Genomic DNA, 12,200 nt, shown 5'->3' with positions numbered 1-12,200 from the left:
GTGAAGAATTCCCGCCCCTCTCGCAGACATCCAACCCCAGCAGGTAACAGATAGCCGGCCACTTCTTCCCTTCGTGGTTATATATTCGCGTCGATGGCGAGTCCCTTGCGGCCTGTAAGCGATTCGTGGACCGTCATTACTGGTGGAAAACACCTTCTCATCAGTGAAAATGACGTTGTCCCACGACGCCCTCAGATGGAGCTCCGCAAATGCTAGCCGTTATCAAACGTTGTCTTCCCTGAGCTCTTGTTTCACAGCCGATCGTCGTGCATGCAGTCCAGTGACCCTCAGCCTTTGGCGAATCGTGTCACTGGAGCCGGGGAAGTTGGTCTCCCGCCGCAACTGCATCGCGTTCAGAAAGGGATTTTCTCTGCTCCTACACACTATGTCTCTGTATTCCTGCTGTGAGCTCACTCTCTTCCAGCCTGAGCCAGGAGCCCTGTTGGTGGTGCCTCTTGGCAGATCCTCCACCATCTCGTTGCAGTGATATGTGGGACGTCATACCGTCTGCCAGCTTCTCTGATGGAACATCCTCCTTCTTCAATGAGAACGACGACTCTATCTCGAATAGAGTGAATCATAACGGCAGACAGCCTGATGTGTATTTCTGCTTGTCGCTCTTATACTAATGCCAGGAGAGGAGGTAAACGTATTTACGTCAAACGGAGCGGCAGAGGCATGCGCTGCCGTCGTGCTGGCTCGTCCCGGGCTGTTGGCCCAACAACGCCACCGCCAGCTCGCTCACTTCCGTTTCGCCTCGGCCAGCCTGACTGGCCCGTAGCTCGCGAGCCGCGGCTAGTTCACACCCGGGCCGCAAGGCCATGATCACCCCTTGAAGGATCAAAAGTACATCCAACCTACCCAAGTCTGTAGTATAAACTAACGCAGCTACAGCTATTATGCTGTAACATGTACAGGCACACCTACAGTTGACGATTCATTCAAATATTTGAAGAACAATATGTTCAAAAATAAATTCATTTTAAACATAGCTACCACAAAATATTTCACCAAGCTAGCAATTGCATGACGCAGGCCCGCATCTCGTGGTCGTGCGGTAGCGTTCTCGCTTCCCACGCCCGGGTTCCCGGGTTCGATTCCCGGCGGGGTCAGGGATTTTCTCTGCCTCGTGATGGCTGGGTGTTGTGTGCTGTCCTTAGGTTAGTTAGGTTTAAGTAGTTCTAAGTTCTAGGGGACTGATGACCATAGATGTTAAGTCCCATAGCGCTCAGAGCCATTTGAATTGCATGACGCAGGAAACTATTCTTTCTTGTAGGCGCTCTGCATTAGATGCAGCCTTAAGAAAACGTGTATTCAACCACGACCTCTAAGCGGAATGTAAAAGTAAACAGGTTTGGCGGCAGCTTCTCCAAATAATAGTATATACGTAGTTATATTACACGGTTTGTGCACTTATAACATGTACTCAGTGTCTCTGAAACAATACGTGCTGCGCGACGGAAATTACTTTCTGCTGGGACACTTCATTTACATCTCAATGATACACGACTACTAGAGAACATTGCTCTTTATGGCAGTCAATCCACTTGTAAATTAACACCATGATATCGCAGATATTATGCAACACGTTACTATGCATGATAAAGGCCTTAAGGTTTGCAACTAAACATACTACTCCTAGCTACTACTGAATAAGAATTTGATTAATAGCGCGTCTTCATAACCAAGAGTGCGGCGTTCGACTCTCAGTCAGCATAGACGTTTTCGTCGCCTAATTTCTAGTTAAACGTGCGAACATCTCGCTAATGGTGGACCAATATTGGACATTTCTCGTCTGTTTCTGGTCAGACAACGACGGCGGTAGGCGCCGGGTTGGAATCCCGATCAGGCAATACAACTTCGATCTTCATTTAAGGTTCCAACCTCACTACTGGCGACAAACTGTGATATCTAAATTCTTATTTTACGTACTTATTCAACAATCCGATCAGGTGCTGGGTTCGCATCCTTGTCACCAGCATTATATGATGGCATTTCAATTTTAAACATGTGCATCCTTTGTTCCTTGACAATGCAACAATATACAACGTCTTTCGAGGTTAATTACCAAGAAGGTAGGCCGGCCAGAGTGGCCGAGCGGTTCTAGGCGCTACAGTCTGGAACCGCGCGACCGCTACGGTCGCAGGTTCGAATCCTGCCTCGGGCATGGATGTGTGTGATGTCCTTAGGTTAGTTAGGTTTAAGTAGTTCTAAGTTCTAGGGGACTGATGACCTCAGCAGTTAAGTCCCATAGTGCTCAGAGCCATTTGAACCATTTTTTGAACCAAGAAGGTAATTGTCATGTTAGGGTTCCTGGTTTTGTACAAACATCATAGTCATTTACGTTCAAGTTGAGAATTGATAACTGATACGGGTGCAAACGTCGATATTTGACGTCTCTTTCTGCCTAGTGATCGAGCCTCGATAAGGCACAAAGCTTTGCTTGGTTAACAATGGCTTTACGTTCTGAGTTTGCATCCGGATCCAGAACGAAGACGTTGGTCATGTCATTTAAAGTACAACTTTGTGTACAAGTAACTGTTGATGAGTAATGCGAACAATGATATTACTTGTGATTCGCTGTTAATGTTGGGGTGTCCGTAGAGTGCTTGCCACCGTTAACCACGTTTTCTTTTAACTGCTTAGTATTACATAAAGTTGATGTTAAAACAACCCCTGTTGAACGTTGAACAACGTTCAGCATGTGTTTGGGAAACCTTTTAGACAGCAAAGAACTTGTTTCCAATTTCCATACAACTTTATAAATCCATAAACTGTGCCCAATATTTAATTGTACCTAAGGATTATTGAACGATTTAAGTGACAAAATTAGTTGTCCCATAACGTTTGAAATATCACTTATTGTAATTAAGTTTAGTTTACAAACTTTAAGGACTGTCTGATCTCTTCTGTACTATCGTGGTGTTGCTTTACATCTGGACGGACTGTCATAAAGACCAGTGTTCTCTAGTAGTCTCTAGATGTACCCATTGTGTATCTTACAGCGACTGTACTGCGGAGGATTGCGACGATGTGCAACACAGATATGCTATGTTGGTTGCATACATTGAGGTGCAGCCTAGACATTGGAATTCAGGTGTGACCCATTTTCTTTGCTGTCGAGTGTACATTCATTGTGTGCCCCATGCAGGACAACTTACTGTTCTGCGCATTAACACCATTTCTGAGTGTTCCTGTAATGCATAATTATCGAGGTTTGACAACCAGTCACGAAGAGTAAAAATAAATGTATTGTTTCCAATGCAGCACCGCTAAAATTAATGCAGCAAGATGTTGTTAGGGAACATTATGCAGTTTAGGAGCACGTGATTCATACATGTAAATTTCTCAGGCGGTACGAGGCCGTAAATGAGCAACGTCACTCTATCGAGACAGTATAGATTCTGTGCATTGTGGAGAACACACTCATTTACATCGCTTCTACTATTCCATGCCAAACAAAAACAAAAAGCATTCTATTCAACTTTGGTTCAGGAAATGGCGTCAGTCCACAGATATATGTCATGCACAAAGGCACAGTATTCTGAAAAATATAATTGAAAATGTCCATCGTTTTCTTCACGTAGGGTACCATAGCCGTGAATTTGTCCCTCTTGATCACGAATACGATTGCCATCAAATCATTAAAAGTGTTGAGTAATCTATACACATGCTTACATAAAAAGTGCACTTTTCAAGTATCTATGTGTACAAATTATTAGGCAATGATATTTGCATCTGAATACTTTTACTGATCTGATGATGGCAGAAAGCCGAAACCGAAAATGTAATTGTATAAAGCATGTGATAAGTACGTACATGTTATAAAAATGTGTGTGTGTGTGTGTGTGTGTGTGTTGTGTGTGTGTGTGTGTGTGTGTGTGTGTGTGTGTGTGTGTGTGTGTGTGTGTGTGCGTGCGCACGCGCACGCGCTTGTTCCATCCCTATTCCTAAAAAACTAGGCTGATAACATCTAAACTCGGTACACATATGCCCTACTGCCAGGCAACAATCACTGTGGAGGCCAGCAACAACTACCTGTTAGGAGATTTGACGTTATAAACAATGAGACGCATGAAAAATTGCAGCATCATGCATGACGTTTAAATTTATTACTTCTCTGCTACTAACTCTATTCGCAATATATTTCGCAGGTTGTACACACATATGCCGCTAAATTACTGTGCCTTTCTAATAGAAAATTGGGAAAATGAATACCCGGGAATACTGCCGGGTTTCTCAGATAGTTTTTAAAGAACCTCTTATTTGCCACACACAGACTGCAAACAGGGAAAATCAAATTTCTCAGGGAAAACAAGAATGGACAGAGTAAGGAATGTGGATATTAGAAAGGACCTTAAACAAGAAAGTATGAGAGAATAAATTGAAAAAAAGAGATTAAAATGGTACAGGCAAAATTGTGGAAAGAACTAAAGGCGGAAAGAACTAGAGGGCGGACATGAACACGGTGGAAAACGGGAGTGATAATATCTGTAGAAAGGAGAGGTGTGACCTGGCAGCAAGTGGAGGAAGAAAAGTGGTGGGAGGACCGAGCCATATGGAGATGACTCGTCAGCACCCACACCTGGCAGTAGCTGGAGCGGGATCCGGATATAGACAGACAGAAATATTTTGAAGCAAAAATATTAAGCTACTTAAATCAGATGTATATTGTCATGTGCACACTTTTATATGCATTTTTTCAAAATGACAGTCTGTTGCCTGTAAGTATCATTGCCCACAAAGAGTGGTTATTCCAACGTTGTTCCTGTAGCTGAATAAATGGTAGCATTTTGGGCTGTTTCATGTGGAATGTCTTAAAACAACTCCTTTTTGGTACAACACACGGAACAGTTTCACATTTCCTACAACTTATAGTGAAATACTCCTGTGGGCAGAGCTCACGTATTTATTTTTGGCCCATACTCCAGAAGTGACCAAAACCGTCATATCATACATCATTTTCTGGCACTGAAACTGCAGTTTTCTTCTTTTTCTGGATATGTTGTCCATACAATAGCGCAAGTCAGGCTTCCTCTTCCCAGTGAAGATCAGTCTATTTGCAATGTTCGCTGTGTGTAATAATTTACCTTCAAGACTTCGTCTTTCCGTTTGTAAGCAGTTTAGATTGCACAAGAAAAACAGCGCAAAAAAACGACAAAAACTGCTACACCGGTAACTAGCGCTCATGTAACCTTACACGGCGTCTGATAAAGATGCACGCTACTCAGAAACTTTTCTCCAGAGAAAACAGACTACCGCTGTATTGAGAGCTGAATAGCTTCTTGCAAGCACCATTGCCCATCTAGGGACCAAATTTGATACATGTTGCAGAGCAACATTGCCGAATAAAGGGACCAAGTGACAAATATGAACGCCGACTCGTTAACAGTCTTCACGTCTTCAGTGGATGAAGTTGATAATGGGCAGTGTCATCGTTCCATCTCTAAAATTCCGTAGTTAACAAGTATTTTAAAGTTTTAAAGTTCTGAACATAGCTGCGTGGTCAGCGATCGCTTACAAAGCAGCCCTCTGTCGCAAAATAAGAGTCTTTGGACCTAGGATTTCTAATTTGGTGTTTTTAGCCCTTAAACTGTATGTATAAGCACTTATGTAAACAAGTTGTTACCGTGTCTGCTGCTTTCAGATAAAATTATTGCCTTTGACTTCATGTAAAAAATAATGTTCATCGGAACATTCGTCTGTCTACAATGTAAATGTTAAGTAGCCTGCGGCTACTAGATGGCACTCTTGGTGTAATATTCACCTGCTCACAATTGCTATCGCGGGCACCTCAGTCTGATGTTACTGTAGCTCAAAGCACGTGAGCAGCTCATTGTGGCTTGCCTTCTATGTATTCTGTTTTAAAAATGTTGTGACTAAAGCTTTATCGCTTGATATTTACTTTTATGTAAGTACTGTTTCTTTTTTGTACTACTAGTTAGTGCTCACAGTTAATTTTCTTTCCTTTCCTGTAATATTGTAATGATGCTATAGGCCAATTTGTGAGTTTTACTTCTGATAAAAGCACTCATAGCAGTGCCGAAACCTGGGTCAAAAGACTCCGTTTTTTCGACCGAGAGCTGCTGTTGATTTCATTTTAATAAGTATTTGCTTTATTTAGTTTTGCACGACTGGCCAATTTCTGCCTTACAGGCCGTTCTCAAGTGTTATAGGTACCAACAACATATATTACGGCAACTTGTTGGTGTCCACAAGATGTCGTAATAAACTGCCTGTAAAGTAATATAATGTAAACGTTTATTAATTAAGCAAAATCCGAGGTGGAACCATGACATTACCTTCATATGAAGCAGGTATTCCGTGGAGTTGCAGACTTGTGGTCATTCTCAATAAAGGTAAAGTTCTTCGATAAATCGGAAATGACCGATCTGAAAGTAAGAGTATTACTACGAGAAGACTGTGATTCAGTACCAAACGTGCAGCAGGTGAAGGTAACAGAACGCTTTGTACAACCAGTGCTGTACACGCATCGCTTACACGGAGTACAGGTTCTCGGACCACTAGACAACTGTGCAATGTTACAGGCGTGTCAGTGATTTGCAAAACTGATCACTGAAGATCAGCTTTTACTGATTGTGTAATATTTAACTATGACGTAGGACTGTGCCGGCCGGGGTGGCCGAGCGGTTCTAGGCGCTACAGTCTGGAACCGCGCGACCGCTACGGTCACAGTTTCGAATCTTGCCTCGGTCATGAATGTGTGTGATGTCTTTAGGTTAGTTAGGTTTAGGTAGTTCTAAGTTCTAGGGGACTGATGACCTCAGAAGTTAAGTCCCATAATGCTCAGAGCCATTTGAACCATTTATGACGTAGGATTCGCGCGAGGAGGATAAGATGATAACCATCTTTTCATCTCAGAAGCGAGCCATCAGGATCCTTCAATATCAAGGAATGATAAGGAAGTATGGATATGACGTCACCATGTTACCACATGCATCATCATGTGTTGTTTCTTAATGTTTCAAGCATGAAATTACCAGTGGTAGTAAGAAAACGTGGACGTACAACGAAGAAAAGTCATGGTATGTATCGCTCGTGCTGCGGTACAAAATCAAAACATTTCGTGGTGATGGATTGGTCGAGTAATGCAGCACTCACGTCCATTTCATTTTAACCTTCTAGAATCCAGGCTGTTCAACGTTTAAGGCACTGGTGCATGGCACAGTCACCTCTACGATCTCACGTTGCAGGAGCGAGTGTGGAATGAATAGGGTGACGAAAAAATGTGTAACACTGGGTAGTAGTTACATGGAATATCTCTTTAAAGTGCCACCAAACAGAAGACAGTCGTAGGACAGAATTAAGCGTACTGATATTTTTTGTTGTTAACGGCCTCGCCGAAATTAAAAGCTGTGGGGCTTGGTTAGCACTTAGATGTATCACCATTTGGTTCTGCCGAGTGCTGTTGGCAAGCGGTGTGCACTAGCCCGGTGAAGCCAAGTGAGGAGCTACCTGATTTAGAAGTAGCGGCACCGGTCACGGAAACTGACAAAGGCTGGGAGAGCAGTGTGCTGACCACATGCCCCTCCGTATCCGCATCCCGTGACACTTTACGGGTTGAGGATGACACGGCGGCCGGTCGGTACCGTCGGGCCCTCAAGGCTGTTCGAATGGCGTTTGTTTTTCTGGTTTTTGATAATTTTTGTTTCAGGGCATACATTTAGACTGTTAAAAACTCTCGTTGTAAAATGGGTATCTCTTTGTAAATCCCTGTACCTTTTCATGAACTATCAAGTTCTTCGAGTCAGCTGTTGAACCGCCTTTACATCTTCTACAGGCACCACTTACCGTCCGTAAGTTACTAGAGGAAAGGAAGTATACATCCGTAGAAAAAGCAAAATTCTGAATATTCCACAACGCCAGAAAAGTTTAGTACAATACTTGTCGAGACACATTCTTAACGACTACTAACTTCGGAATTTGGTGTAACACTGCCTTACATTCAAAAGTGATAAAATAAAAGAATTGAACGACCCTAGATTTACGTGATAAGAAATGTACATTTCAGACAGTGTCTCTCTCTCTCTCTCTCTCTCTCTCTCTCTCACTCACTCACACACACACACATACATACATACATACATACATACATTTGTGAATACTCTTATACTGGAAAAGTGTAGCTGTTTAGTTTCAGCATCTGTATACTAAACGTCCGTTTCCCTGTAACTAAGCAGAAGTGCTTGAAGTTGAAAATTGCTTTCTGTAAGCATCTAGTTATTATTGCCATAAGCTTAATGTTAGTCTTCTGATATCAGCATAAGTTTACAGTTGGACGCCAAATGTCAGCCTTCTGATATCAGCGTAAGTTCACTGACGAAAAGACACACTGTTTATGATTGTTAATGTAAAGCTGTAAAGCGTTTGACTCGGTGCCCCACTGCAGACTCCTAACTAAGGTATGAGCATATGGGATTGGTTCCCAAATATGTGAGTGGCTGGAAGACTTCTTAAGTAATAGAACCTAGTACGTTGTCCTCGATGGTGAGTGTTCATCGGAGGTGAGGGTATCATCTGGAGTGCCCCAAGGAAGTGTGGTAGGTCCGCTGTTGTTTTCTGTCTACATAAATGACCTTTTGGTTAGGGTGGATAGCAATGTGCGGTTGTTTGCTGATGATCCTGTGGTGTACGGGAAGGTGTCGTCGTTGAGTGACTGTAGGAGGATGCGAGATGACTTGGACAGGATTTGTGATTGGTGTAAAGAATGGCAGCTAACTCTCAATAGAGATAAATGTAAATTAATGCAGATGAATAGGAAAAAGAATCCCGTAATGTTTGAATACTCCATTAGTAGCGTAGCGCTTGACAGAGTCACGTCGATTAAATATTTTGGCGTAACATTGCAGAGCGATACGAAGTGGGACAAGCATGTAATGGCAGTTGTGGGGAAGGCGGATAGTCGTCTTCGGTCCATTGATAGCATTTTGGGAAGATGTTGTTCATCTGTAAAGGAGACCGCTTATAAAACACTAATACGACCTATTCTCGAGTACTGCTCGAGCGTCTGGGATCCGTATCAGGTCGGATTGAGGGAGGACATAGAAGCAATTCAGAGGCGGGCTGCCTGATTTGTTACTGGTAGGTTTGATCATAACGCGAGTGTTACGGAAATGCTTCAGGAACTCGGATGGGAGTCTCTGGAAGAAAGGAGGCGTTCTTTTCGTGAATCGCTACTGAGGAAATATAGAGAGCCAGAATTTGAGGCTGACTGCAGTATAATTTTACTGCCGCCAACTTATATTTCGCGGAAAGACCACAAAGATAAGATAAGAGAGATTAGGGCTCGTACAGAGGCATATTGGCAGTCATTTTTCCCTCGTTCTGTTTGGGAGTGGAACAGAGAGAGATGATGCTAGTTGTGGTACGAGGTACCATCCGCCACGCACCGTATGGTGGATTGCGGAGTATGTATGTAGATGTAGATGTAGAACTATATTTATTGAAACTATGTGGATTATAAACAGGACCAGAATTAATAAGGCAAGTGTATGGAAATTAATACTGAAGGCAGACTCCCGTGCTGATTACAGGCTTTCCTTCTTAGGCTTTAACATTTAAAATTACGTAAAAAAAGAGTCTTCGAAAGCAGCGTTCAACACTGCGACACCTTAAATGCACTTTGACATCATCATTACAAGAAGATGGCGCCTAGTCTGCCACAAAATGTAGCCTCCTGCTTCTTAAGGGCTAAAAAAGTTACTTGAACTAGGCATCAAAAGCCACAAACAAGGCCTTCTAAGGACGCCGGTTTATGACATCGTTGTTACGCAAATATTATAATATTTTATTTCTCCGTCGGAGAGCGAAATGTAATATCATAATACGACAACGTGAAAGCGTTTCATACACTATCTCGGTATCAGAAAATTCTGCAACATTTTGGTGGAGGCGTGATGCTGTCATACCATAATAATAGTCGTCTTTCAGCCAAACACTGTGCGTGCAAATTCCGAAGTTTGTAGTAGTTAAAAATGTGTCTCGACAAGTATTGTACTAAACTTTTCTGGCGGTGTGCAATATTCAGAATTTTGCTTTCTCTACTGATGAATACTTCCTTTCCTCTAGTACCTTAAGGCCAGACGGCCAATGATCTCTTCAATGCAGATGCATACTAGGTTCGTACTCTTGCGGGAATCCGCGAAATGCCATGAGTAATGAAAATAATGGGTAAGAGGTTCTACATTAGTAGTGTGTGGATAAGCTGAGGAGGGTTTGGGTTTGGTGGCAGGCGTGCTAGGGTATCCATGTAGTTGCAACGACCACTGTGTGCGGATGGTTTAGTGATAAGTGCATCTACCTAGTAAGTATGAGACTCAGGTCCGGCAACATTTTCAACTTTTCTCATTGATCTCAATCAATGCCCGCTAGCAGCCATATCTGTAATTCCTTTGTATCTTAAATTATGTTCGTTCAGTCGGCATTTACATTCGAATCAAATTAATCCTTGCGGCAACATCAGCTACAGGAATGTTTTCACTCAGTCTCCACTGAGACAACCGATTAACGCTGACATTTACATCATTTGTGTAAACGTTTTCACTCAGTCTCCGGGTTTGAGTGATTCCATTTATATACTTTTTCAGCTTTTACCGTTATGCATCAACGATTACAAGAACTTGTAATTTTTTTACAGTCAAGTGATGGATCTTATTTCGACGATATCGGAATGAAAAGTATATTTCTAAACATAAAGTGTTTTCAGAACTTATGGACTTACTTGATAAAAAGTTTTGTAATTCTGGCTTTACATACAGAACTTCTATTGGTTCTGAATGGTTAATAACTCGAGTTACATTATAAGTTTATGTTTAAATAAATGAACAATCACTTCTTATTTAAACTGATTCAACGTCTGTCTCTCTCGCTCTCTCTGTCCCTCTGTCGCTACCCGTTGTTTTCCGCACAATACGTCATATGTAATTCTGTTTCGGTGTCTGAGGTAATGTGAACAGAAAACATGTAACTTACGAGGGCTGTCCAGAAAGAAAATTCCGATTGATCACGAAATGGAAACCACAGTGAAAATCAGAAACGTTTTATTTGTAACAGTTAGCTACACCTTCCAGCTACTTCTCTACGTAGTCTCCGTGCTGACTTAGACATTTCTCGTAGCGTTGAACCAACTTTCCAATACCTTCATCACAGAAGGCAGCCGCCAGTGCTTTCCGCCAATACTCTATGCTGGCCTACAGCTTGTTGTCTGTACGAAAATATTGTCTTCATAGCCAGCTGTTGGCGTGAGTAGAGATGAAATTCAGAGGGAGAAAATTACGGGCTGTATTGTGGGTAATCAAACGTTTCCAATTGAAAACGATGCAGGAACATCTTCATTGTCCCTGCAGAATGCGACTGAGAATTGTCTTGAGAAAGAAACCGCACGACAATTGTGTAATGTTGGCGGCATAGCTTCAGGTAAATTTTCTCATCAGGCTCCCGTACTTGACAAGAGACACTATTTTCTAGACATGTTTACGAGCTCGCTGTGAGCTCAGAAATGAGAAGAGCGATGTGATGCTATCTAGGGTCATATTAGAGACACTGCCCAACACATCTGTGCAAAGCTTTATCTAATTTTCACTGTGGTGTCCATTTCGCGACCGATCGAAACTTACTTTCTGGACACACCTCGTATAATTATCTTAATTGTTTTTTGACGTAATCACTCGCTTTTTAATCATATACTGCCACTTGTTGGAAACATTCTTTACGAGGAAATTTAGCCATAATTTGTTAATTTTCTCTGAATGTAGGATGAAGATCACTTTTATCCAGTCATATGATTTATTCGATTCCCAAGCCACTGAGCGTTACGATATTCTTATCCAGAGGCAAAATTCACTATTAAGAAAACGCCTAGTCATAAACATGGACGAAAAGTTGAACTAAAAGCTAATTATAGACCCTCAATAAAACTTAGATATCGGAACGGCAGTAACAGTAACAACAGGCAATTATGGGACGCACTCAACAATATTAACTTAACAAAGGCTGAACAATCTAATATTTCCACTTACAACAGAATGCGCCACGCTGCGTCGATTGTTTACATTCGGTCGCTGCCACTGGTTTCACTTGAAAGAAATGAATGAGTGATAATCGACTTACGAAGTACACGGTGAGACGACTGTCTCTAAACAAAATCACGTAACAAACCTAGATACCACAGTTTGGGAGGC

This window comes from Schistocerca nitens, chromosome 2 (assembly GCF_023898315.1).
Source record: "Schistocerca nitens isolate TAMUIC-IGC-003100 chromosome 2, iqSchNite1.1, whole genome shotgun sequence".
Taxonomy (NCBI): Eukaryota; Metazoa; Arthropoda; class Insecta; order Orthoptera; family Acrididae; genus Schistocerca; species Schistocerca nitens.
The sequence above is the reverse complement of the archived record's forward strand: the minus strand, read 5'-3'. Positions refer to the sequence as shown.